Here is a 25959-nt window from a genome sequence, read left to right on the forward strand (position 1 = left end):
CTTTCTAAGCATCTTTGAGCTTAAGATGTCTGGTTTCACAAGGGTAAGATTTCCCACGCTGTGGTCAGACACTTCACTTGCCACCCAGCCTGCCTGGGCCCCTGGACACCTCCCCTGGCCTATTCCCTGTGTCTCTGTGGATCTGAGTGCGCCTACCCACCCAGCCATGAGAACAGGGACTCAGGTTTCGGCTTAGGACAGCTGCTGGGAGGCCCTTCTAGGCAGGTGAGGGGCTTGGGAGTGAGGCCTCTCTGATGAAGACTGAGCCTGATAATCCTTGTGTCACTCTTGCCCCCAATGTCAATAGTGCTGAGGTAGAGGAACCCTGGTTTATATTAGGAAAGGGATCAGGACTACACCTCCACACACATACCCATCTTCATCCATGCACATACACACACAACCATTTACCATTGCATTCATTTCATCTTTTCAAAAACAATTTTATTTGTTGTCTTTTTTTTTTTTTTTACTACATGCGTGCATATTCCCTGCAGACAGTTTAAAAATTAGAGAAAAAAACCAATGAAGATCAAAGTCACACACTACGACCCCATGCAGAGGAAATTGCTGCTAACAGTTTTTAATATCCTCCCCCGCCTTTTCCCCAATGTGGCTGTGTTCTCATTCATATATTTACAACAATGGAATCATCCAGCACGTTATTTCACTTAATAGATGGGAAACACTTTTTCATGTTTTGAAATTCTCTCCTACGTTGTATTTCCTGATACAGCTGCCCCACATTTTTAGTAACAAGTGCCCCAACATTGGAATTGCTGGTTGTTCACAGTTTAGGGCTAAAGCAACTTTGTGGTAGAGCTCTTTGGGATTAAATCTTTGTACATGTTCACATTTATTTCCTTAAGATAAGTGGTAGGAGGCAAAATGGCCATATCAACAAGGGAGCCATTTTAAAGTATTTTTTAATGACAACTAATGAAATTGCATTATCAACTACAATGCAATTTGAAAATGCAGCTTGTGAAAGAACTGAAAGAAGGACATGAAGAGGAAAAGTGTTTTATTTATTCCATCACTTAGTTCAATGTCTCTTGACAGTTTGGAGCACACCCTGCCAGAGGTTTTTCCATACGGACACAAACCTATGTTCATAAATTTCACTTTTCAAAATATGAGATCACCCGTTCTTAACCATAAAATCCTCTTTAAAATGAGTAAGATCGCCCGGTTGGCGTGGCTCAGTGGTTGAGTGTTGACCTATGAACCAGGAGGTCATGGTTAGATTCCTGGTCAGGGTGTATGCCCCATTGCAGGCTTGATCCCTGGTAAGGGGAATTCGGGAGGCAGCTGATCAATAATTCTCTCTCATCATTGATGTGGGTTTTTTTTTTAATATATTTTTATTGATCCCAGTGAGGAAGGGAAAAGGAGAGACAGAAACATCAATGATGAGAGAGAATCATTGATCGGCTGCCTCCTACACGCCCCACACTGGGGACCGAGCCCGCAACCCAGGCATGTGCCCTGACCGGGATCGAACCATGACCTGCCGGTTCAGAGGTTGATGCTCAACCACTGAGCCACGCCAGCTGGGCTCATCATTGATGTTTTTATCTCTCCCTCTCCCTTCCTTTCTGAAATATATATAAAATGGGTAAGATCATCTCTGTTCCCTCCTTTTTTTTTTTTAGTTCTAATTACTTCAAAAGCCTGGACCCACCTGACTCATTTTTCTGTTGGTTGTGTGACCTCAGGGTTAAAAATGTCCTCATTCATTTGTTCATTCAGCACATATTCATTGAACATCTGCTGTATGTCATACATTTTTCTAGATGAGCGATGAAGACAGACAGACATCCTTGCCTTATGGAGTTTGTAACCTGAAAAGAAAGAAAGACAGACACTAACTAAACAAGGAAGCATTATAACACAGGGTGTTGGAGAAAAGCATAGGGCCACATGAGAGAACATATAGCAGGTGACTAGGGTAGGCTTTCCTACAAACATGTGAGCTGAGACCGAAGGATGGATTGGCACAACTAAGAGACACAGAGAGGAAAGAATGTTCTGGGAAGTGGGCACAGCATGTGCAAAGGCCCTGAGGTGCAAGGGAACACGGCCCATTCTAGGCACTAGGTCTGTGTGGAAAAAAGTGAGGATGGAGATGTCCCTGCAAGGGTCCTGATTCTGATGCTGGCTGGGACTAAGCTGGGTGTGAGGAGGTGGGATTTGGGTTAGGAGCAGAGAAAGTGTCAAGGAGACTCCCCATAATTATGGCCTGTAAGACAGGATGGATGGTGTGAGGCTTGGTGAGGGTCAGGTTTATAAGGGATGGATCATGAGTTCAGGTTTGGATGCATCAAGGTATCTGTTAGTGTTAGAAGTTTTTGGGGGTGGTCAAGAAGTCAGGTGGGAAATAAGTGGGGGCAAGCACAGATAAGGGGCAAGGTATCCTAATGGCCCAAGCACCTGCTATCAGACCCAGTAAGCCAGCCCCAAGTTACCCACCCCCACCACCAGGACCCCCTTCTCCAATACTAGAATAAGGCAGAGCTTGGGGAAGGGTCTGTGAGGGTTACAATTGCAGGCAGTCCTTGGTACAGCCTCCTTCCTCTCCCCTTCTAGAACTTTGAATATATTTCTATGATTATTAAATCCAAAGCCAGAAAAACTTATACCAATGTAAGCAAGTCTTTTATTCCAACAGAGAGAGAGAAAGAGAGAGAAAAGTGTGGGGAAGGAAGGGGAGAAAGAGAGAGAGAAACTGGCAAGGGCAGACAACATCCTCCTGAAACCATGGTGACCAGTACGACTTAGGAGGGGGGTGCTGATGATATTAATAATAATCTATGTAGACTTTTCCAGCATGAGTTATTATATGTGTAAGGCAACATGTGTGCGTATGCACATGCGAGTGCATGCATGAGCGTGGCTGTGTGTGTGCATATTTGCAGAGGTGTCTGAATATGTATGTGTGAGTGACTGCATGCATGGGTTGCAGGTGTGAATCTGCATGTGTGTGTTGTGCGTGGGTGTGACTGCAGTGGTGTGCAGTTTTCTATACCAGTTTAGAGCTCCTTATGGGCAGATGGTGAGTCCCATGTGTGTCCCAAGTGTTGCTTTACATGCATTTGTGCAATCAGCTCTGTGCACCTGTGCATGTGCCCACGTTCGTGCAGGTATTTGAGTCCGCTTGTACATATATGTGCATGCAATGCTGGATGTGAGCGACTTGTGCACTTGGATGCAGGTGAGTGCTCCCATGCGTGCCTGTGTTGGTCATGTGTGTGTTATTCCAGAAGTGTGTATGCACACATTTAGGTGCATGTGCATGATGGGAGCTTAAGGTAAAAATGGGGAAATGAACATCTATAGTCTAAATAATACCATTGTAACAATGTTAATTTCCTGATTTTGATAATATTTCTAGAGTTTCGTAAGATGGGGAATTTGCAACTTCCTGTAAAACCTATAATTACGTTTAAAATAAAATGTTTTAAAATCTGGAACTAAGAAACACCAATTTCACACATTTTTGTGTCTCCTCAAAACAAGCAGGAGAAAATGCAAAATATCTGGGCAGCCAACCTATGATTTTTTAAAAAGTAAGATTTCTAACTGAGAACATGGTTGATTTTCTAAGTCTCCCAGGCTCCATGGGTGTTGTGAAACAGGGGGGTGCAGGGGGGTGGGGTGAGGAGACTCAGACCCAACCCAGACAGGTGCAGCCATGTGGCCAACTGGTGACTCAGGAGGACCTGGGAGGGGACTGGGAACATATAGAGTGAAACACAGGATCAGGTGCATTAGCAAATGCACGGCGCTTCACAGGTGACGACGAGGAAATTTAATCAAGGTGGAGTGGAAAAGCCAGTGGCATTAAATCTCTTGGGGGTATCAGGGGAATGAGAGGCAGAGCAGCTAATCCCCAGGGGTGTCAGGTTGTCTGACCACCTGCTGCTATGGGGGTCCTCCCCAAATCCCAGGGTTTGGAGTTGAAAGGGGGTGGAGAGGCAGAGACACGGAGATGCAGAGAGAATAAGGCAAGAAGGGAGAGAGACAGAGGCCAGGAGGAACACACACACACACACACACACACACACACACACACACAGAGAGACTGAGACAGAAACAGTGAGAGACACAGAGGCAGGCAGATAGAAAGACATAGAGAAACACACACACACACAGAGACAAAGGGAGACATAGAGACAGAGAGGGAGAGACATAAAGAAATGATTTAAACATTTGCTGCCTCTATTAAGCCACTGTCTGCTTGCTTAAAAGGATGGCTCGATTAATGGTGCATTCAACAGTCTTCTCTCAGCAGGCCAGTAATGTATCACTTACATATTGCTGTGTGACAAAACACCCCAAAACGTAAAGGCTTAAACAACTTCTGATTCCTCATGGTTCTGTGGTTTGGCTGAGCAGTACTAGCCTGGGCACATTCACGCAGCCGCATACAGAGGGTGACTGAGCTGGTCTAGAAGGTCAAAGATGATCACATCTACATGTCTGGGGCCTTGAGGGTGGCCTGAAAGTGGGGATCTCTCTCAACATGCTGTACTGCTGAGGCTGGAGGCCTCCAAACTGCATTTCCCAGAATTCCTTGCAGCTAAGCTCTGGATGCAGTCAAGTTCTGTTGATGAATATCTATATATATAAAAGCCTTAAGCGGCCATTATGACCGGATGACCAGATGACTGGATGACCAGCAGGTAGCTATGATGTGCCCTTACCACCAGGGGGCAGATGCTGGAGCTGCCCCCTGGTGGTCAGTGCGCTCCCATAGCCAACCTCCCATGGTCGGCCAACCTCCCGCAGTCCCTTCCCCAGCAGCTGGCCCGATCGATCGGGAGGGACCCCACCTGTGCAAGAATTCGTGCACCGGGCCTCTAGTAGTCATATAATGGTCTATGCAGAGGCTGTGTTTGTGGCACACCTGCTCTGTATTTCTTGGCAAACACGGTGGTGACATGGTGTAAATAAAGGTGTGAGGGTATCATTTTTTGGAGGACATTAAAAGGCAGGGCATGGGGGATCCAGTTTTGTTGCTGTCCTCAGCAGTTGTCCACCAGTTAAATCTGCTTAACATCTGTTTTCTGCCACTTGCAACCCAAAGAGTCCTAACTGAAGGTAAAGTCTTCATGGATGGATATTTTACACTGAAGAAAGCAGAGAATTTAGTTTAAGGAAAGGAATTTCTGTGAGCAAAAAAGGCAATAACGCTGGAGCCATGCCAGAGTAGCCCTCAGAAAAAAACATTGCTTGAACCACAGTGAGGTAAACTGAGTCCAGCAGGCACAGAAGGGTTTGCCCAGCATCACACCATGGTCCCTGATGCAGCTCTTTTCCTCCCGGTGGCCGGGTGGCGGGGGGGGGGGGGGGATGCGGGGAGGGGAAAAGGTGTGGGAGGGGTTGGGGGAAATTTCTGGGTGTTCAGGATTGCAACTAGAACAGGAATAAAAAAATGAGTCATCAACAAGACGGTGAGGCAGAGTCTTAAATTGTCACTGGTCTGAAAAGGGCCAGCTCAAGAGAGGATGCAGAAATGTGCAGACATCAGGGGACAATGTGGCACGGACGATGCTTTTTAAAACCCTCCACTCAGTCTGAATTTCCGAACAAAGAGCACACAGTGGCTGATGTTGCCAGGGTCAGAGGGCACAAAAATTACCTCTGCTCAAATGTTTACTTTTCTGTGAGGCCTACTTTGGGCACATTAAGATTTTTTTTACACCCTCTTACCCTACAGTCACCACCCCTTTTCCCTGCTTTATTTATCTCCTTAGTATTTAGCACCATCTAACATGATACAGGTTATATACTGCTACTGTTTCCTAACTACCTCTCCACTACAGGGTGAACTCCAGCAGGGCAGTGATTTTTTTAAAAATATATATTTTATTGATTTTTTACAGAGAGGAAGGGAGAGAGATAGTTAGAAACATCGATGAGAGAGAAATATTGATCAGCTGCCTCTTGCACACCATCCACCGGGGATGTGCCCGCAACCAAGGTATGTGCCCTTGACCGGAATCGAACCTGGGACCCTTGAGCCCGCAGGCCGACACTCTATTCACTGAGCCAAACCGGTTAGGGCAGGGCAGTGATTTTTAATTGCTTTGTGTATTGCTGTATCCCCCATAACAGTATCTGGTACACAGCAGGCACTCAATAAATATTGATTAAATGAGTGAGTGGATTCTATATGTGTATATATATAATTATAATTATATATATATAATTATATATATAATCTGGGGGGTGGAGGGGATTGGAGAGATGTTGTTTGAGGTCACAAGCTTGCAGCCAGTAGCAACTAACTCCTGCAGATCTAATGCACGGACGGCAGGGTGGGTACAGACAACAATGCTGTGCTGTAAACTTCAAAGTTGCTAAGAGACTAGATCTTAATTGTTCTCAGCACAAAAAAGAAATGGTAATGATGTGCCAGGGTGGAGGTGTTAGCTAACTACGGTGGTCATCATACTGCAATACATAAATGTATCAAGTCAACACATTGTACACCTTAAACTTATACAATGTTACTTGTCAATTATATATCGCAATAAAATTTGTTTAAAAATAGTTTATTCATAGAAACACCAATCAGAAAGGATATATGCACCCCTATATTTATAGCAGCACAATTCACCATAGCTAAGATTTGGAACAGCCCAAGTGCCCATCAGCAGATAAGTGGATTAGAAAACTATGGTACATCTACACAATGGAATACTACGCTGCTATAAAAAAGAAGGAATTCTTACCATTTGCAGCAGCATGGATGGACCTGGAGTGCATTATGTTAAGTGAAATAAGCGAGTTAATAAAAGAAAAATACCACATGATCTCACTCATTTATGGAAAATAAAGAACATTATAACCTGATGAACAAAATGATAGATACAGAGGCAGTAAAGCACCAAACAGACTGTTAAATTACAGCAGGAAGGCTGGGGAGTGTTGGGGAAAGAGGGAAAGAGATCAACCAAAGGACTTGTAATGCATGCACAACCAATGGACACAAGACACTGGGGGGCGGAGGGGGATGAGGGCACGCGACAGGGGGTAGGGGAGGCTGGGGGAAGGTCAATGGGGAAAAAAAGGAGATATATGTACTACTATATGTAATACTTTAAACAATAAAAAATAAAAAAAAATAAAAAGAAACTAAAAAAAAATAGTTTATTCAACTTTCACTAACTGTCCTATTAATGTCTGGCACAATACCTTCCCCCCCCCAGATAGGCAGGTTTTAACAAGTAAGGGAACTTATATACAAGGCTCATCTTGGGCAGCTGAACGATGAGTAGATCTCTGCACCACCCACCAGAATCTCTTTTTTTTTCTCCCCATTTTAAATTCTTTATTGTTGAAAGTATTACATATGTCTCCCTTTTCCCCCATTGACCTCTCCCCAGCCACTCCCACCCCCCAGCACATGCCCTCACCGCCCCCCCCACACACACACACTGTCTGTGTCCATTGGTTATGCTTATGTGCATGCATACAATTCCTTTGGTTGTTCTCTTTCCTCCTAGCCCCCTGCCTTCCCTCTGAGGTTGGACAGTCTGTTCCATGTTTCAAGGACTCTGGATCTATTCTTGTTCATCAGTTTATGCTGTTCATTATATTCCATAAATGAGTGAGATCATGTGAAACTTACCTTTATCTGACTGGCTTATTTCGCTTAGCATAATGCTCTCCAGGTCCATCCATGCTGTTTTGAATGGTAAGAGTTCCTTCTTTTTTACTGCAGCATAGTATTCCATTGTGTAGATGTACCACAGGTTTTTAATCCACTCATCTGCTGATGAGCATTTAGGCTGTTTCCAAATCTTAGCTATTGTAAATTGTGCTGCTATGAACATAGGGGTGCATATATCCTTCCTGATTGGTGTTTCTGAGTTCTTGGAATATATTCCTAGGAGTGGGATTACTGGGTCAAATGGGAGTTCCATTTTTAATTTTTTGAGGAAACTCCATACTACTGTTCACCACAGTGGCAGCACCAGTCTGCATTCCCACCAGCAGTGCACGAGGGTTCCTTTTTCTCTGCATCCTCGCCAGCACTTGTCGTTTGCTGATTTGTTGATGATAGCCATTCTGACAGGTGTGAGATGGCAGCGCATTGTCGTTTTGATTTGCATCTCTCAGATGATTAGTGACTTTGAGCATGTTTTCATATGTCTCTCGGCCTTCTGTATGTCCACTTTTGAGAAGTGTCTCTATAGATCCTTTGGCACAATACATCTTAACTATATACACCGAATTCAAATTTCACCAGTTTTTCCTCTTAATGGAATGAATAGTGTTAAATTACTAATCCTTTTATTAAATTAAATTAAATTTATGAAATTAATCCTGTTACCTATTAATAGGATTCTGGCCTAGGCTCCCACAAAGCATTTAGTCTCCTCCAATCTGAGACCGTTCCTCAGTCTTCCCCTGTCTTTCATGACCTTGACACCTTTGAAGAGAACTGGTGAGGTATTCCTCAATTTAGGTTTGTCTGCTATTTGCTCATAATTAGATGGAGGTTATGCGTTTTTGGGAAGGAAACCATAGAAGTCATGTGTTTTCAGTGCATCGTATCAGGAGGTACATGATGGTCATATGTCTCATCATCGCTGATGTTAACCTTGATCCCTAGGGCAGGGTTGCAGACGGAGCACCTCCACTGGGAAGCTACCATTCCCCCCTTAGTTATTCATAACCAAGTGTCTTGGGGAAGGTACTTTTGGGACCATGCATGTGTGTGCATGCTCAAACTTCTGCTCACTGATCTGAGCATATGATAGATTTGGAAGGTAAAGCCAACAGATGATTCTCAAGTTTCTAATTTAGGTGCTGAGGGTGCCCCACCCATGTCCCCTCAGGCCACCCCAGAGGTCACCTGCTATCAGTTCTTGAATCCTGCAAGGTGAAGGTGTTCTCTGGTCAAGGTACTGAGCTTGGCTAGGATGTGTGTGTCTGGGGGAGCGGATGCCCCAGGAGGGACACAGCAATGGATGGATAAAGGGAGGGACAACTCCGAGAACCCACGATGTAGTCTTCCTGTCGCCCATGGTGATCACGTCCTGCTTCACCCCTTCCCTGCCTCGTCTCACTCCCCACCTTCTCTTGGCGGGGGGATTCCTCTGCTCCCACATCAACTATTTGTCCCCAGACCTCTGTCTCAGGGGCTGCTGCAAGGGCTGGTATGGAGGGCACGCTCATGAGTTCTAGTTTGGGTTTGGGGATTTTAAAAAACAGCTTTATTGAGATATAATTCACATAGCATATAATTTACCTCTCTAACGTACTGGTATGTTTTTCTGTCTGTTTTCAGTATGCTCACAGAGTTGTGCAACTATGGCCACAACCTAATTTACTTATTTATTTTTTTAATGTAACATTTTAAAAATGTTTTATTGATTTCAGAGAGGAAGGGAGAGGGAAAGAGAGATAGAAACATCAATGACGCCCTGACCGGTTTGGCTCAGTGGATAGAGCATCGGCCTGCGGACTGAAGGGTCCCAGGTTCGATTCTGGTCAGGGGTGTGTACCTTGGTTGCGGGCACATCCCCAGCGGGAGGTGTGCAGGAGGCAGCTGATAGATGTTTCTCTCTCATCGATGTTCCTGACTCTCTGTCCCTCTCCCTTCCTCTCTGTAAAAAATCAATAAAATATATTTTTAAAAGAAAAGAAAAGAAACATCAATGATGAGAAAGAACCATTGATTGGCTGCCTCCTGCACACTCCCTACTGGGAGTTGAGCCCACAACCCAGGCATGTGCCCTTGACCAGAATCGAACCTGAGACCCATCAGTCCACAGGCTGACGCTCTATCCACTGAGCAAAACCAGCTAGGGCAGCCACACTCTAATTTAGAACGTTTCATCTTCCTGGAAGAGATCCCGTCCCCATTGGCAGTCACTTCCCATCCCTCTCCCCCGGCCCCTGGCAACTACTAACTCACTTCCTGTCTCTGTGGACTTTTCTATTCTGGACATTTCATGTAAATGGAACTACACACACACTGTGTGGCCTTTGGTGTCTGGCTTCTCTCACTGAGCATCATGTGTTCAAGGTCCATCCACCCGGTAGTGAGTGTCAGTGCTTAGCTCCTTTTCATGGGTGAGTAATATTCCAGTGTGTGGGTGGACCACATTCATGTGCTGATGGACATCTGGATTGCTTGCACTTTTTGGCTGTTGTGAATAGTGCTCCTATGAATATGGTTGTACACATTTTCATGTAGGCTAGGGCCATGGACACAGTCATTCCCTGAGAAGTGCCTGAGGCCATGTGCAAAGGTCTTTGCACAGGATCTGACACAGAAAAGCAACACCCATTTTCTTTTGTCTTGGGTCTAGACAGGAGTGGAATGGCTGGATCACCTGGCAACTTCACATTTAATTCGTAGAGGAGGGAGATGCTCTGAGCCCCTCACCCCCCGCCTCCGGGTGTAACCACTGTCTCTCATTACCTGTTTCTTGTAGAATTGCTGGTTCGCCTTTCCCACTGGAAGGTCAGCCCCAAGAAGGCAGGGACTTCTCTCGGTTTTTTCATTGCTGTGTCCCCTTTGCCTAGCGCTGTGCCCAGCAGGCAGCAGGTGCTGGATAAATATTTCTTAAGTTAAAGAAAGGAAGTGCGCATGGCTGGCATGGCTCAGTGCTTCAGTGTTGACCCACTCAATTCCCATTTAATTCCTGGTCAGGGCACTTGCCCGGGTTGTGGGCTCGATCCCCAGTAGGGGGTGTGCAGGTGGCAGCCGATTAATTATTCTCTCTCATCATTGATGTTTCTATCTCCCTCTCCCTCTCTCTTCCTCTCTGAAATCAATAAAAAATACATATTTTAAAAGTTTCTTTTTATAGAAAGGATGCGAGACCTGTGGAGAGCTTAGCACAGTGCCTCGTACACCCTGTTAGACAGACGCGAGCGGAGCACGGACGATGGGCCAAGCACCGAAACTCACCAGGGCAGAACGTCCTGATGCCCCGCGGTAACCTGGGAAAATGAGAACCTCACCCCCAGGTAACCTATCCTCCCCCAGCATCTCTCTAGTCATGTGGTTTATTTTTTAAAAATATATATTTTATTTATTTTTTACAGAGAAGAAAGGAGAGGGACAGAGAGCTAGAAACATCGATGAGAGAGAAACATCGACCAGCTGCCTCTTGCACACCTCCTACCAGGGATGTGACTGCAACCAGTGTACATGCCCTTGACCGGAATCGAAACTGGGACCTTTCAGTCCCCAGGCCGACGCTCTATCCACTGAGCCAAACCGGTTTTGGCTAGTCATGTGGTTTAGACCCCCTGACCTTTTCCTCTCTAAGGATAGCATCTAGGCCTCAGTTGCATTTCAGCTCCAGGCCCAGAAAAGCAGCAAAACCAGAAAAGTGACACTGTGGCTGCCTCAGGCCTAGCTACATTGACTAATGACCCCCTGCCCTGGCGCCCACCCGTCAGTGGAGACCATAACCCTTAAGGAGCACACCTGGAAAGCCGATGAACGTTCTACTGAGACCCTCCCTGGATACCTCCCCTAAGATTTCCACCTGCAAGAACGAGATAAATATGCTCGGGATGAAGGACCCAGTGCGTGCTCGTCCTCTAAGGAGCACCGCCATGCCACTCCCTCCCCCACCCCCTTCCCCACAGGCACCTACCCCTAACCTCTAAGGGACCCCCTGAGACTTGCAACCAGGGGAGCAATGGGCAGCGAACCCCCTGAACCTGTCTCCAAGGGCCCCTTCTCTCTGGCTTCTCAGTGAGCCAAACCAGCCAGCCCAGCCCAGCTCTCCTGTTGCTTCTCTCTGCCCTTCCTTGTTTCACGATTCCAAGTATATTTTTGCTGCCATCATGGACCCAGTACCGCTTGGCTCAGTGCTGTGCAGCCCTTCCCTTGGGATATCCCCACGCCCCATCCCCTTTCCTTAAATAAATTCAATTTTCTTTATTTACCGTCTTCGGTGGCTATGTAGCCTGCCCACACGCCATGCACCACCGACTTTAACCTTTCACACCCAACACCTGTAGCTACTGATTTTACTGCCGATGCCCTGGGCCCCAGGGCCTGGGGGTGGGGAGGGTGGGGTGCCTGGGCCAGGGCCTGGGCTGGGCCTGGACCGCTTTCTCTTTGTATGCTTGGTTGTTTGGGTCTTTCTGTCTCTGCTTCCCTCCCTCTCCTTTCCCACTGCCACCTTCCTTTCTCTGTCTCGGCCTCTGTCCGGCTGCCTCTCTCTCTCTTGCTGTCTCGGTCCTGTCTCAGTTCTCCCTGACTCCCTCTGGGCGACTCTGTGCCTACGCTTATCTGTTCAGTCTCTTTCCCTTTCTGTCTCATTTCCCTCCCTCCCTCCTCTCTTGACGTTCTGTCTGTCTGTCTGTCTTGAGCTCGATCTTGTTCCCTCCGTCCTCCTTCTATGGTTAGCTCCCTTTCTGTCCCTCTGTGTCTCTGTCCCTTCGGATCTGTCTCTGCCTCTCGGGGGCAGGGGGGGTGGGTCTCACTCTCCACTCCCTGCTCACCTCCAGGCCCTGTAGGTGCAAGCCCAGGGACCTGCAGCCTATAGGTCTGGGGACACCCTCCACCCTCCACCCCCCTCTTGGTTGCCAGGGCACTGGGGCCAGGGAGGAGCCTCGGGTTCATTACCCTAATGGTGTCTGCCAAGGGCACCCAGCTGGCCCAGGAAATGGGCCACTTAAGCCCTTTGGAGCTAATGGCAGTCCATGGCCATATCTCCTGACCGCTTTTTGGGGTGTAAGAGGGGAGAGACGAGGGGAGGAGGAGGAAAGATGGGGGAGATGAGGGATAGGAAGTGAGATGGAGAGGGAGGAGGAGAAGCGAGGAAGGTAAAGTGGGAGGGGTTGCAGCTCCACTTCAGGACTGGGGTGTCTTTGGAAAATGCAGAGATGGCTGGAGGGGTGGGAGGCTGGATCCTGGACCCCAGGATCAGGCCACCCCCCTACACTTACACACCACAAATTCCCACTCGGAGGCACCTCAGAGCCACACAGGCCCTTAATCACAGGCAGTTCTTGGGACCCCCAGGATCCTAGGACACTGTCCCAGAGTCACACAGGTATACCCCCAGAGCCACAGAGATGCAGGCTGGGGCCATGGACACAGTGATCCTAGAGAAGTCCCTGAGGCCGCGTGCATAGGTCTTTGCAAGGATCCAACACAGAGAAGCAGTATACATGAGACAGCTCAGCCAAGCACACACATAGCACAGACAATGGACACGTATCCACACACGTGCACATACTCACAACCACAGACACACAAAGTACAAGCAAACTGTGCGTCACACACACACTGCACAAGAGGCACGGAGAACTCCCAGGACACGCACTCACCAGTAAGTAAGCGGTCGCACACACAGCCACACACACAGTACACTGCATGTGCACCGGAAGCACACAGCTACCAAACACCAGGGCATGTGGGCTGGGACGGCACCTTCACACACTTTCACACCCATGATCAGGTGCAACCTGTCATGAGGACATGCACAGACTCAGGTTCACAGACACGCAGACACACGCAGAAACAGACCCGGCAGCTCCAGTGACAGACGAAGCCGCAGCCAGCGGTTTACTAGATCCTCTCCGCCTCCCGCAGGGCCACATGCTGCTGGCGGGAAAGCCAGCCCAGCTCAGCCCGAGCCACCGATTTTTTCTGAAGAAGCGAGCCTTCTGGATGTTTCTGTGAAACCAGTTACATAAAAAAAGAAAGAAAGAGAAATGAACCAAGAAGTTATATGCATATATGCATAATAATAGACAAACATGTAAATAGACCGTACCTTCACTACGCCCATAGCCAATCAGGGTGACTATGCAAATTAACCCAAAAATGGATGGCGGTTAATTTGCATACATAGGCGCCCAGCGCCTGTGTCCCAGGAACATCCTGGCACCCAGGTCACTCTGAGGTAAGGCCTGGTGCGGGAGCAGACCCCCAGTGATCGATCGCAGGGAGCTGGGGCTCCGCTCCTGCACAAGGCCGAAAGCGGACCCCCTGCAATCGATCGGCCTGGTGCAGGAGCAGACGCCCCTGAGATCGATTGCAGGGAGCTGGGGGTCTGCTCCTGCTCCAGGCGAAATCCGGAGGCTTTCAGCCTGGGGCAGGAGCAGACCCCCAGAGATCGATGGCAGGGGGCTGGGGCTCCGCTACTACCCTAGAGGCTTTTGGCCTGGGCAGGCCTGGGCAGGGGCAGAGCCTGTGATCAGAGGGAGCTGGAGGGCCCCTGCCCAGGCCTAAAGCTTCGGCCAGAGGGCCCAGCCCGCGATTGGTGTGAACTACAAAGGAAACACCTTTTCTGACTACTGATTGGCTAAGCTCCTGTATGCCACTGGTAATATTCTTAGTAACTTGGGTAATAAGAATCCAAAAAGGTGATCTAGGGTTTTTCCACCACACTTCTGGGGGAAAAAACGAAGGTCCGCTGCTGGAGGGCTAAGAAATGCCATATCCTGCCCTAGCCGGTTTGACTCAGTGGATAATGCCTCGGCCTGCCGACAGCAGGGTCTGGGTTTGATTCTGATCAAGGGCATGTACCTAGGTTGCAGGCTCCTCCTTGGCCGGGGCCCAGATCAGGGCTCATGCAGGAGGCAACCAACCAAAGTGTTCCTCTCACTTTGATGTTTCTCTCTGTCTTTCCCTTTCTATTCCACATTCTCTAAAAATCAATGGAAACATATCCTCAGGCGAGGATAAAAAAAAAAGAAAGAAAGAAATGCATATCCTATGAAAGACACATCTTGAAAATGCCTAAAGAAAGTTGTCATTTTTTCTTGGTGAAGAGACTGGAGTCCGTGTTGATGAAAACACCCTGGTGGCTGTGGTGACTGGCAGTGGCTGCAGCAGTGGGGTGATGGGGCTGGTGCCTTCCCCTGATCAGCCCGGTTGCCTCCCACAAAGGGGAGTATGACATCCCCTGAGGGCTCCCAGTATGTGAGAGGGAGCAGGATGGGCTGAGGGACACCCCACCCCCAGTGCATGAATTTCGTGCACCGGGCCCCTAGTATATGCATAACCCATGAACACAGACAACAGTATATGGTGAAGGCCCGGGTGGGTGTGGGGGTGGGCTAGAAGGGGTCATGGTAGGGGAAAAGGGACATCTGTAATACTTTCAACAATAAAGATAAGTTATAAATAAATAAATAATAAGCCTGTAATATGCTAATTAGACCAGACGTCCTTCCGGACGACCTTCCAGACGAAGCCAGGGCTGCGAGAGAAGCCCGGGTCCCGGGTGCCAGAGGGAAGCCGGTGCCGGCAGCTGGGGGAAGGAAGGCCTACTCTTGCACGAACTTTGTGCATCGGGCCTCTAGTAAATAAATAAATAAATACAGTGTGTAGCCCAAACCGGCAGAACTGATGGTCTAGATCCCAGCCTCCAATGTGCAGAGGAACTCCAGCCGCCAGTTGGGCAACCTCTTGGCCTCTCTGAGCCTTCATCTTCTCTTTTAGGACATTTCCATCGTAGCAGGCCTGTTTGGAGGGCTGTGGTATGATGCCAGCTCAGCTAGGGAGCAGAGGTGGGGGGCTCCTGCCCGCCCCATCTCCCCATGTCTGCCGGCCTCTGTCCCTGGATTTCTCTGCCCTTCTTTGCCGTGGTCTTACCCCATCCCAGTCTTTCTGTCACACGCGCACACACCAGCCAGGAGAAGGCAGGGAGGCCTTTTGGCCGAGCTGAGTTCTCACAGGTGCTTTGATTTTGAAGAATCAGAAGTGGAGTGTGTGTGTGTGCACTTCTGTGTGTGTGTGCACCTGGCGGACCTGGGTGCTGGGGGAGGGTCTAGGTTTGAGACTAGCCTCCACTATCCCAGGAAACTGAACGCTTCATTCCTCTAAGTGGCCTTTTGTGTTGAGCTAGAACTGAGGCGTCTTCATCCGTCTTCCGCGTGTGGAACCCCCATGCAGGAGCCCCCACCCCCTTTATTATCCTCTGTGGTCACATTGCCTTGACTTCCAGTCCCGGCTGCCACTTGTTCTTGTTCTGTGACGTTGGGCCAGTCACTGCCCTCTCAGTGCCTCAGTTTCCTCATCTGTATTCTCCTAATAGTCCCTATCAGGCAGGATGGTCACCTTCCTCCCCCCTCCCCTTCCCCCCTCCCTCGTGACCCACTCGGTCCCCTATCGTCTTTAATTGGCTCTTATGGTCCTGAATTCACTGGGCCTCTGCACAGCCCTGCAAGGTGGGACCGGGCCACAGCTTCCCCCACCGCCTCCTGCCTAGCCCATCGAGGGTTCCTTCGTGGAGAGGTGGCCCCCAGGCCCTGCCCCCTCCCTGCCCCTGCCAGCTTGCTCGGCAGACAACCCCGGAGCCCATTGTCCTTAAGGGCTGCTGTAATTTTGTCTAATTCAGCCTGGGAGACCGCAATTAGAGCTAATAAACAGACCCCAGACCCCTGCTCCCCCGAGTCTCCATCCCAACCCTGCTCCCCTCCCTGTCACCCAGCTCCTCCACCTCCCTCCAAAACAGGGGAGGGCCGAAAGAGCAGAAAAGCCCTCTGAGCCTCAGTTTTGTCCTCTAGGAAGTGGCTATAGAATGGGTCCCCAGACTGTGCCCACCTGTCTGTCCTGCTCTATTGAGCTGGATGGCCTGCCGCTCAAATCAGCCTTTCCCCATAGCCTTGAGACACCAGCCGGCCCCATCCTCCCTCTGGTCACCCTGCCTTCTCTCCCCCCAGCCCAGTCTCCCTTTACTCTGCCTCAAGCTCAAGGTCATGGTTTGTGATGAGGTTGGGGGTGTATTCCACGCGGGGCAGGGTCCTGGCAGGGGAGATGGCATGCTCTAAATGGGGACCGGAAGAGAATGCCACACGGGGCTCCTGGACTTAGCGGTGTGGGCGGGGCTGAGGGGAACCTACAATCGGGTGGGGGTCACAGGAGTGAGGAGAGGGAGGGAGCAGATAGCGAATCTCCAGAGAGAAGCCTAGGAAAGGCCTGCGCGCCACCAGGTGCCTGGGCATCCCATGGCCCAGTCGAGCTGACACAAGAATAACCCTTACATCAAGTCACTGTTCATGCAGACGAGCTCATTCAACTCTTCACAACACCCAGACTTGACCAAGGAGAACCGGAAGCACAGAGAGGGCTGGTAGTTTATCTGATGTCGTACAGCTATTAAGTGGCAAGCCTTAGATTTGAACCCAGGTGCCAGTGCCTGTATGCCTAACCACTAGGCTATAGTGCCTTACTTTTATAGTATGGACTGGAGGCCTGGTGCATGAAATTCGTGCAAGGGCCTTGGCCCCGGCCCCCACCTGCCACCACCACCGGGGCTTCTGCCTCCTCTGCCTCGGCTCCCACCTTCTGTGGCTTTGTCCAGAAGGAAGGACGGACGTCTGGTCTAATTAGCATATTACGTTTTTATTATTATAGATATTTTCTAAAATATGTTTTTATTGATTTTTAGAGAGAGAGGAGGGAGAGGGATAGAGAGATAGAAACATCGATGAGAGAGAAACATCATTAATCTGCTGCCTCCTGCATGCACCCCTACTGGGGACTGAGCCCCCAACCCCGGCATGTGTCCTGACCAGGAACTGAACCCACCACCTCTTGGTTCCTGGGTCGATGCTCAACCACTGAGCCACGCTGGCTGGGCTGGTACGAATAGTGAGCAAATGTAGTAGACTCTTAGGCAAGTCAGCCTTACGTCTTCAAACAAAGGAAAAGGATTTCTAGAAGGGAGTCGAGAAACTTCATTCATTCATTCATTCATTCATTCATACAATTAATGTCTTTCCTGAATACCACATTGTGTTCTGTGGACAGACCGATGGCTAAGGCACATGCGCCTGGCTTGGGGAAAAGCAGAAATAGCAAGAAGATTTCTGAAAGGAAGGTCATGGAACTTAGTGTTTCTCTGTCTGAGGGGGGACAAGTCGGGGGCAATTGGGGAGAGGACCAGGCTGAGCAACAGGTGAAAGGGCACATCTGCAGCACCACTGCCTTGCTTGGCGCCAGGTGCCTGCCCAGGGCAACCCTCCTGGGCATCGTTGCCCACTTAGAGCTCACGACAACCCCAGGAGGAGGTGCTGTCCAAACCCCCACTTTGTAGATGAGAAAACGGAGGTCAGCACCAGACGCTGCGATGCAGTGGCGCCAGCTGTGATTGCTGGGATGTCCATCCTCTTGATTTGCTGCACGGCTCTCCAGTGGAGTGGCAGGGGAAAGGGGGCGCGCAGCGGTCTGGTGCGCAGATATCCTGCAGCAAAGGAATTGGAAAATGGGGCTGGTGATTTAGAACGTGAGTTGGGGCATGACACAGCGGTTCGGTGTCAGAGTCTTTTTCCTCATGGACTCCAGGAGGGCATCAAGGGTGAGAATCCCACGTTGGATCTGAAGCACCGAGAAGTGTCCGTGGGTGACACAGTCAATGGCAGAACCCACTCTAGTGTCCTCACCCAGAGGAGCCCCGGTGCCAAATAAAACTCACCAGGAATGCTCTGTGTTGGGCCAAGCCCCAGGGTTAGCCCTTCTTTTGTTTAATCCTCCCACTACCCTCCATGAGATAGCACTGTGGTCCCCATTTTACAGATGAGGAAGTTAAGGCTTAGACGGGGACAGCTTCCTGCCCAGCACCACACCGTGAGGCTGAGTTTGTGAGGACAACCAAGAGAGAATGAGAGAGAGACCCAGTCCTGGGGGAATTCCAGTAGGTTGGGGGGGGGGCGTGCATGGAAGGAGTGGGGGTGGATTCAGATGGGGAATAAGAAGAGTTTTCTCATGCCCCCCCATCACTCCCCCTCTGAGGTCCCATCTCTCCCTACATCTAGCCTTCAGATGGGTGATGGTTGGATTGTGCAGAGCTAAGAATACCATGCAGAGTGGTCCTGAGAAGCAGGGAGGTGAGCAGCTGGAGAAGGAAGGAGACAGGGAGGGAGGAAAGTCTCACTCCTCATGCATGCCCCCCCCCCCCCCGCCCAATCTCCCTTCTGTAGCTTCTGCCAACTGCCTGCTTTATCTACCATTCCTGCACCCCCACAGCAAAAATAACAAGACTACTTTGTTGCCACCTCTTGCTTGAGAAAGCCATTTCTTGAATTTATAGGCCCTGGGTTACCTGTGGCGAGGTTTAGAAATGTGTGTTCCCGAGTCAGAATGCTAGCGTGAACATCCCCACTCGCCTGCCCTGGCCAGGTGGCTCGGTTGGTTAGAGCAGTGGTCCGCAAACTGCGGCTCGCGAGCCACATGCGGCTCTTTGGCCCCTTGAGTGTGGCTCTTCCACAAAATACCACGTGCGGGCGCGCACGTACAGTGCGATTGAAACTTCGTGGCCCATGCGCAGAAGTCGGTTTTCGGCTCTCAAAAGAAATTTCAGTCGTTGTACTGTTGATATTTGGCTCTGTTGACTAATGAGTTTGCAGACCACTGGGTTAGAGCGTCCTCCCCATATACCCAGGTGGTGGGTTTGGTCCCTGGTCAGGGCACATACAAGAATCAACCAATAAATGTGTAAATGAGTGGAATGACAAATCTCTCTCTCTCTCTCTCTCTCTCTCAAATAAAAAAAAATCAATAAAATAAAAAAATAAAAAATAAAATTCTGGCTTTCCAGCTAGCCAATTGTGTGGCTTCACTTCTTTGGGCCTCAGTTTTACCATCTGTATAATGGAATTCATAATCACACCTCATAGGGTAGTTGTGAGGATAAAATGCATTAGAAGAGTGCCCACTGTCCAGCAGGTCTTCAATAGATGCTATCTGTTATTGTGGATATGGTGATTGAGGTCTGTGAGATAGAATTTAAGGATCTACAAATGGCAAGAATGGGGGCAGACTCCACATGGCCTCAGACACAAGGCATCGTTTTATAAATCAATGAAAATGACAAAGATATGGTGGAGTTGGGAGTTCCCAGCTACTGCAAACCTCGCCTGGTAATCAATCAAAGAATTGTCACCATGGCATTGAGAATAAACATGATTATTGTCTTTTTGACACTAAGGGAACAGATCATTTAACTTAAAAGGAGTTGTCAATCGCAAAAAGTACTCTTATTTGGCGTAGGCCAGTGACGTGAATGAGATTGTTTATGAAATCTGCTCTCGCTCTCTCCAGTACACAGCTCCTAGAGGAACTTAAATCTGAGCCTTAATTTCCCCAACTGCAAAATGGGCATGAGCATCTCAACCCCCATAGCGTCTGTCATAGTAAAGAAGTGATTGAAACACGTAGTAGGGACCTGGCTCCTACTGTCATCATCTTACTACTACTCAACTAAACTCGTTATCATTATTTTATATTTATTTATTTGTTTGTTTGTTTGTTTATTTTTAATCCTCACCAGAGGTTATTTTTTCCCCCATTGATTTTCAGACAGAATGAGAGGAAGGGAGGAGGGGGAGAGAAAGAGAGAAACATCAACCTAAGAGAGACCATCTGCCCGGCCGATGTGGCTCAGTAGTTGAGTGTCGACCTATGAACCAGGAGGTCACAGTTTGATTCCCCGTCAGGGCACATGCCCAGGTTGTGGGCTCCATCCCTATTGTGGGGTGTGCAGGAGGCAGCTGGTCAATGACTCTCATCATTGATGTTTCTATCTCTCTCTCCCTCTCCCTTTCTCTCTGTAATAAATAAAAATATTAAAAAAAAAAGGGGGGGGGATGGAAGATGCTGATAGAACCTGTACCATGGGATTGTTAGGAGGATTCAATGAGTTAAAAAAGTGACGTTTTCTTAGAACAGTCCCAAGCATGCATTTCTAGTATTCCATGCATGTTATTCTCAGACACACACAGGGGTCTGAAGCAGCGAGCCTCTGAGAAAGCTCCCCGGACTGGAGTCATTGAAAGTCTAGGCATTGACCTTCCTTCCTTCCTCTTTCCCCTTTCTCCCTCCAATGTTTGCTGGAGGCTCCTCGATTGGCTTGACACCTGCTGGGAAAGGCCAGCACCCCTGCCTGCTTGGGGACAGACACTTCTGCAAATACCGAGATGTGTGTTGGGGGAGGGAAGTGCCTGACTTTGAGATGCTGAGGTCTGGGCTCAGAGTGGAGATGGAAGGGAGGAAGGGGTGGGCAGCAGAGAGGGGTTAGAGTTGGGGGTGGGAGCACTGGGCCATGCTCTGCCAGCCGTGCTCCTGCTGACACCTAGTGGCAGGACAGGATTATCATCGTTTTCATCCCAGCTACCTGAGTGTGTAGCCTCCACCAGAATATCTGACATCCTGAGCCACCACATCGTGTCCATCCGTGGGCTCTGGTGAATCATGCTGCTGTGAATTCTATGGGAAAGTTTTTGTGGGGATGTATGCCTTCTATTTTCTTGGGTAGATAGGAGTGCACTTGCTGGGTCAGATGGTCATTCTACATGTAACCTTTTGAGGTATCGCAAACTGTTTTGTTTTGTTTTATTTTTTGGTCCTCACCCGAGGATATTTTTCCATCGATTTTTAGGGGGAGTGGAAGAGAGAGGGGAAGACAGAGAGAAACATCGATGTGAGAGAGACACATTGACTAGTTGCCTCCTGCATGAGCCCTGACCAGGGCCCGGGCTGGGGAGGAGCCTGCAACCGAGTTATGTGCCCTTGACCAGAATTGAACCTGGGACCCTTTGGTCCACTGGCCAATGCTCTATCCACTGAGTCAAACCGGCTAGGGCTGTCTTCTTGATTCTAGTTATCCGGGTGGGTGTGAAGTAGTAAGTCCGGTCAATATTAGGTTCTAAATAACCCTAAGAATAGTCCCCTCATCACCAGTCCCAGCTTGAACTTCTGCCCTTCTTGCCCCCTCTACCACTCCCAAGTTCACCAAGTAGATGGTCAGTAAATTCTTGTTCAATGAACAAATGATAGCCCTAGCCGGTTTGGCTCAGTGGATAGAGCGTCGACCTGTGAACTTAAAGGTCCCAGGTTCGATTCCGGTCAAGGGCACATGCCCGGGGTTGCAGGCTCTATCCGAAGTAGGGGGCATGCGGGAGGCAGCTGATCAATGATTCTCTCTCATCATTGATGTTTCTCTCATCATTGATGTTTCTCTCCCTCTTCCTTCCTCTCTGAAGTCAATAAAAACATATTTTTAAAAAATCACAAATGGATAGATGGGTGGATGGGCAGATGGAAAGTTACTTTAGCTGTCAAAAATAATGTTACAGAAGGATGTTTAATGAGGAGGGAAGTTGTGGTTGGCAGAATAACGCCACTTCCCCAAATCCACATCCTAATCTCCGGGACCTGTGACTATGCCTCCTTATATGGAAAAAAAAGACCTTTGCAGATGGAATGAAGTTTAGGACCTGGAGATGGGGAAAATTATTTTACATTATCTGGGTGGGCCTAATATAATCACAGAGGTCCTTGTAAGAGGAAGGCAAGAGAGTCAAAATCAAAGAATGAGATGTGACAGTAAGACCAGAAACTGGAAAGGTGCAGGACCATGAGCCAGGGATGCAGTGGCCTCTAGAAGCCGGAACAGGTGGGACCAGATGCTCCCCTGGAGCCTCCAGGAGGAGCCAGCCCTGCCCACACCTGGTCTGTAGCCCCCTAAGACCCATTTTTGGATTTCTGACGCCCAGAACTGCAAGATAACAAACTTGTGTTGTTTCCACACAAGTATTTGTGGTAAATTGTCACAGCAGCAGTAGGAAATGAATACAGAAGGATTAGTATATATTCCTACGTGATTGCCCTGCTGGGTCGTACTGGGCTCTGAGACAAAAGGGAAAATGTGTGCCTCTCAACATATGTGTTATGTAATTTTTAATTTCCCCCCAGAAGTAGATTTTGAACATGTTATAAAGTGTTAGCTTCCAATACACACAGGAAAGTAAAATTATAATAAGTTCTTAACATTGTGCATTTCAATATACCTACTTTTAAGTTTCAATCTATTTTTAATAATGTTCTGGGGAGAAATAGCCATTAAAATACATAAAAAGAGGTATAAAGAGGCACACAGTTTTGCACTGATTTCAGACTCCAATATATGGGTTGGCAAGGCATTGCCAACACCTGTCTTGATGAAAACTTGATATTTTATTCATTATGGAGTTATTTTGCCATTAATTTGATATTTTATAGTAGTGCATTAAAATATTTATCTCGATTGAGTTTTTTGGAGCCCCCTTAATTTTTGCACCTGAGGCCAGTGTCTTACTCTCCTCACCCTAATTCTGGCCCTTCGGAGGGAGAGAGGGAGGGCGGAAAGATTTTACAGCAGTCTGACCTTAAATTCTTGCCATAACCTCCCTCCCCTCTACTATCTTAAAAAAGAGAATGCAAACAAGTTAGCTAGCTATGGGTTATGAGATGAAAAGTCATTTTAATTAACTTCTATGTCTAACTTTTTTTTTTCTCCTTCAAAATTTCCTGAACGTAGTGTGTAGACAATAAAAGTACTTTACAGAAAGTTCTTGTAGAAAGTGGTTTGGGCTGAAGCAACATTGTAAATATCTGTAGACACTTAGGTGATATTTTCAATAAAGATTCTAGGAGACGAACATTGGTTTCAGTATGGGTTTGTGAGCAATTTTTGTCTTTGTTTTAATGGGACGTGTGTTGACGATAAACTAATAAAGATGTGTTTATTGGATGTTTTCCTCTTCCCAGCTTCCATTGCATCAAGCAAGTGAGATGAGCATTTAGGAAAAGCGGAAATCATCTCCGACGACCGCCACCAAATGATACAGTATTCATTTCAGAAACTATAATGTAACAACTTTTGTAACATCGGCTCTGAATAATCATCATAAAAGGTCTTGCCTCCGATGGTTTCCGTATTGTAACTGTTACCACGTTCGCCTCACACGCGAAAGATCTCCTCCCAGGCGGAAACACGCTAACTTTGTTTCTTTATTACAGAATTTTAAAATTTACTTCAAAGTAACTTCATGGAAATTCTGACTCAGTGATTTTTTTTTCCTTCTGTATCCCTGTCTTTTTAGAAATGACAGTAGAATTCTAAAAATCATTTCAAAGTCAAAGCAATTGAAATTCTAGCTTTTTTATTTTACCATAAAACTTTAGATGGAGAGTAAAGGGGAAAGAAAAATGTGATTAACTGGGTTGCGTTGGCCGGGAATCGAACCCGGGTCAACTGCTTGGAAGGCAGCTATGCTAACCACTATACCACCAACGCCCCGGCAAGCTACGCTCCTCCAAGAATCTTTAATAGGAAACACATTGGATTGGCTGCCATACCAAATAATGGGATGTCTCTCCCACGCGTCCCTCCGCGCATCGGAGGACACCGCCCTCGGATGTTCCACGCCGCCGTCCGCCCAGCCGCGCCGCACGTCCCCCCCAGCGCCGCGGAAGCCTGGGTGCCGGCGCCGGCCGTGGCCAATCCCGGGCCGCCGCCTGGGCCGCTCGACTTCCGGGTCAAAGGGTCCCGAGCCTCGGAGTACCCCGTGCTCGCCTCCTCCGCTGTCCCCCGCGCCCGCCACTTCCGGGGCCTCAGTCCCGGGCACGGAGCCGCGAGTCTGAGGCGCTCCGGCCCCGGGACGACCCGGCCAGCCCGGCCGCCGCCCGCGCCGGCCCCGAGCCCTGGTGAGCAGCGCCCCGCGCCCCATCCCGCTCGGCCGCGACCCTGAATCGCCGTGACGGGCCCGTACCCTCCGCCCCCGCTTCTCTGCCCCCGCCCCGCCGCGGACCGCACTCTTGGTCTCTCCAGCCCCTGGTCGGTTTCCTCTCCGCTCCGGCCTCTCCTTCCCCTTCATCCCCGCCCGCCCTCCTCTGCTGGGCCCCCTCTCCGCCTCTGCCTGGCCGGCCTCCTCCCCACCCATCCCGGCGCTGCACGCCACCTGGCTGCTCGGGCCCCTTCCGAGGGGCCTTACCCGAGCACGCCTCCTTCCTCGCAGGCTCTGGAGGTCCCCACTTTCTCCATCTCCCACGCAAATATGAGAGTGGAGGCCACCTCTCTGACCCGCGTGCTGCCCCCTGCCCAGCGCTGGGCCCTCCGCTTCCACGTCCCCGCAGGGTCGAGCCCCTCCTCAGCTCCCCCCAACCCCCATCGCCAGGCCCCTCCGGCCGCCACCTTCCTCCCACACCGTCTCAGACCAGCCTGGACACTTCCCGACCTCGATGCTGCCCCTGAGCCCTCCGCTGAGCCCTCCGCAGCAGCCCTTCCCTTTGCCTCCACTCCTGTCAACCCTCCCTTCCCCCTCCGTGAGGAAGTCCCTGGGCTCCGTAAAAAAAAGCCTGCTTTCGAGGAGCTGGGACTAGAGCCCAGATGTGCACTGTGGTCACCAATCCCTGTCGTCCCTGGCTGGGTCCTGGGGGACTGGGCCCTGGGGGACTGGGCCCTGGGAGGACTTGTCTCCTAGGCGTGGTTCAGGACCACAGGGCTGTGCGGCTGGCTGGAAACAGCCCCGGTAGAGAGAATCAGGCAGACAGTCGGGACTCCCCAGTGATTAGTCAGTCCCTCCGTTAACCCACTGTGTTCTTGACACATTCACTCTGTCAAGGTCTTGTGTCCCACACCTGCAGCTGGAATGGAGGCTTTCTGGACCCTTTAGAAGGTCAGTTGTGCGGAGGTGGGGCGGCCAGGCAGGCTGGGTGTGGGCGAGTGGGATTCATCTGCCTGTTCCAGGATATAGAAGTTGGCAGGAAGTGGTTTTCTACAACCCTGGGGTCACCGCCCGCAGGGACAGTTGGCTGGGACCCAGGCCAGTAGCTGCGGTTTTGTGTGCTTTTGCTGGAGGCTTTTCTTTCCATCCAGCATCCCGGTCCAGCTGCCCCACCCACCACCCCGTATGTACCCCCTGAAAGACCAGGGATGAGAAAGTGGAGAGTGCTGATTGCAGCCGAATTTGGCAGAGGTTTGGCTGCAGTCTCCCACACCTAACATAGTGCCTGGTATTTGGTCAGTGAATGGTGGGAACTCTGGCTCTGAAAGGGATGTGATTTTAAATAACTTGCTTAGTCAACAATATTAGCTGTCATGTAGTTTCTGCTATGCCAGGCCTTTCCCTGTGCAATCCCATTTAATCCTCACAGTAGCCCCACTGCAGTCCCATTTTATCGCTGGGGAAATTGGG

General features: G+C 49.3%; 1 protein-coding gene, 1 long non-coding RNA gene and 1 other non-coding gene across 4 annotated transcripts in view; 2 read left to right on the forward strand and 1 right to left on the reverse strand.

Annotated features, from left to right (window-relative positions):
* Window positions 1–23686, forward strand: part of LOC129149421 (uncharacterized) — a 53744-nt gene extending 30058 nt beyond the window's left edge. Inside the window, exon 3 of the long non-coding RNA XR_008556310.1 lies at window positions 23531–23686. This is a non-coding gene — a long non-coding RNA (uncharacterized LOC129149421). The remainder of the gene's footprint in view (window positions 1–23530) is intronic.
* A 301-nt stretch (window positions 23687–23987) lies between these two features.
* Window positions 23988–24059, reverse strand: TRNAG-UCC (transfer RNA glycine (anticodon UCC)). Its single transcript has one exon. It is a non-coding gene; the product is annotated as a tRNA-Gly (tRNA).
* A 298-nt stretch (window positions 24060–24357) lies between these two features.
* Window positions 24358–25959, forward strand: part of DPP9 (dipeptidyl peptidase 9) — a 38610-nt gene continuing 37008 nt past the window's right edge. Inside the window, exon 1 of one of the 2 annotated variants that reach the window (XM_028159413.2) lies at window positions 24358–24469. The gene's annotated coding sequence lies outside the window, so the exon portion shown is untranslated. Of the gene's footprint in view, window positions 24470–25386; window positions 25441–25959 lie in introns of those variants that run through there. The other variant, XM_054717490.1, reaches the window with a different exon arrangement.

This window comes from Eptesicus fuscus, chromosome 6 (genome assembly GCF_027574615.1).
Source record: "Eptesicus fuscus isolate TK198812 chromosome 6, DD_ASM_mEF_20220401, whole genome shotgun sequence".
Classification (NCBI taxonomy): Eukaryota; Metazoa; Chordata; class Mammalia; order Chiroptera; family Vespertilionidae; genus Eptesicus; species Eptesicus fuscus.